Source organism: Medicago sativa, chromosome 1 (genome assembly GCF_051527215.1).
Source record: "Medicago sativa cultivar Bolivia chromosome 1, Bolivia_mono, whole genome shotgun sequence".
NCBI classification, from domain to species: Eukaryota; Viridiplantae; Streptophyta; class Magnoliopsida; order Fabales; family Fabaceae; genus Medicago; species Medicago sativa.
The window spans coordinates 28,265,128-28,267,284 of record NC_140749.1 but is presented as its reverse complement, the minus strand read 5'-3'; the positions used below and the strand labels follow the sequence as shown (position 1 = coordinate 28,267,284).

At 30.7% G+C, this 2,157-nt stretch overlaps 1 pseudogene; it reads right to left on the bottom strand.

The window, feature by feature from the left end:
• Positions 1-210: 210 nt before the first annotated feature.
• On the bottom strand, positions 211-859 carry LOC146953984 (uncharacterized; annotated as a pseudogene).
• Between the last annotated feature and the right edge of the window lie 1,298 nt (positions 860-2,157).

The following is a 2,157-nucleotide window of genomic DNA, read 5'->3' as shown; positions in this document are numbered from 1 at the left end:
GTTGTTTAATTGAATCAGAATGAAGAATTTTTTTCAGTAGTGGTAATGAGTGTAACAAAGCCATTGACTTTGAAATATTGGAAACTGATCCTTCCCACAAAAAAATAATTGGTTATTGAACAAATAAAAATTAGCCTCACAGATATTTTATGTTTAAGTCTGCCCCAGACTATGAGCAAGTATATTCACTCATATATTTATTTTCTTTGGTTAAATTTCCATAGGGTCATGCTTTCTTATTGCTTGTGATATTTTAAGAGAAGGTGATTGGGTAATTTCTACTTCAATCTCCTCATCATTGTTTTGCTCTTCCCATTCTTTATCTATCTCTTCAACATTATCAGCAGAGGGAACAACTCTTTTACTAGTAGCACAATCATTTCCAAAAGAATGAGCAAGATAATCAACAAATGGAATTGGAGCATACCTAAAATCTTGTGTTTGGATGACTCTACACACACACATGCACACAATCAACACATCAAACTAAAAGAATAAGCAAAAATAGAAAGCAGAAACAACTATAATTGAAAACTAAATAAACTATCAAGAAAATAAAATTATTAACACTAACCTTTGCATAATCCTTTCACATTTCATAATTTTCAATCTAAATCATTTTTCTCTCTTCATCCCAACCAAATCCAATTTATGAATTCACCTTATTTCCACATCTAGGAAACTTTTTCTCCAAATTTGTCTTGGTCATTTTTAAAGTGTGTGCTTTGAATTATCATTGTTGCATTTTTTACCTTTGTTCAAAGCTTTAATCAGTATAACATATCATCTTCATTATCATATCATTGTCTAGGATCTTTTTTTCTTTTGTTACTTATTGCATGTCAATATCATATTCCATTCCAATTGTATAACCAAACTTACAATTTATTTCAACAAAAACAGCAAACATTCAAAAGTTCCAAACATAAAGCAAAAACAACAAATAATAGATTATATAAAATGTGCAAATATTCCGTAAAATTAGCCTAACTCCTAGTGAAAATCACAAAACACAGATGTTTCAATTTTCAAAGAAAATCAAAAAAGCATAATGCAACACCAAAAAATAAATAGTGTAATTCCTTTTGAAGTTACATCAAGTGAGAAAATGTTCCAATAAAAAATAAAGTAACTCAATAAATAATAAAACAATCAATCCATATGTCTATCAAACCATTCATTCATTGTCCCTGTTTCTAAGCTTTCCCTTTAAGCAATAAGCACACCATGAGTCACTCCCCTCAAACATATTAATAGGAGCATCATCTGTGATGTCTTTGATATGTACTAGGGCTTTCATATCTACGTTTAATTGTTATTTCATTAGGTTAGTATACATTTTTATTTGAATAAAATTGTATAAAAAACAAAAAACATATAATGTGAATTTGAAGTTTGATTGAGCAGAAAGATTGACCCCTAAGTATAGCCCAACACAGTTTTAGCAAACTAAATCTCTTTATCATATTTCTTGCCAAAGAGTGGATCATATTAAAGAGTTCTTGCTTATTATATGAATTGTACTTACGTTTCCATTCACTCTAATGATAACGGTACTAAATAAAGGAGCAATAAATTCTTCGCTATTTGCATACCGAACATACACAAGGTAATAGTGACCTATGATAAACATAGTTGTAAAATAAATAATATAGTTATTACATATTATCATTATTAAATATAACATGATTATCTAATATATTGAAACATGTAAATCATTCATCCTATAAATGGCATAATACAATACCCTCAAGTCTGACGTTGGTCCTCCCCTTTCAGGAAACTCATAAATGAACTTCATATCCCTAGAACATATATACTTGGACATTGGTGTGTGTGTGTGTGTGTGTGTCTGTGTGTGTCCCTTTCTGTTACATCTATAGAAGACGATAAATATGACGTGGAGTCTGGGTCCCTTAGGATTTGTTGAGTCTGGGGGTCTTCCAAGTCCGATGAGGTCTTCTGAGTCTGATGATCTTCACATAGTATGATGAGGTTAATCTTCATCTTCTGAGAGGCGTCCTTTTCTTCTGATCCAAGATGATGACTTCTGGTTGACCTTTCTTCATATCTTCTACCATAATCTTTTAAGTTTCTCTTGTGCTTCTGATGCTCTTATATATGTTCAATACTTTGATGAATATATTCTATGATCCT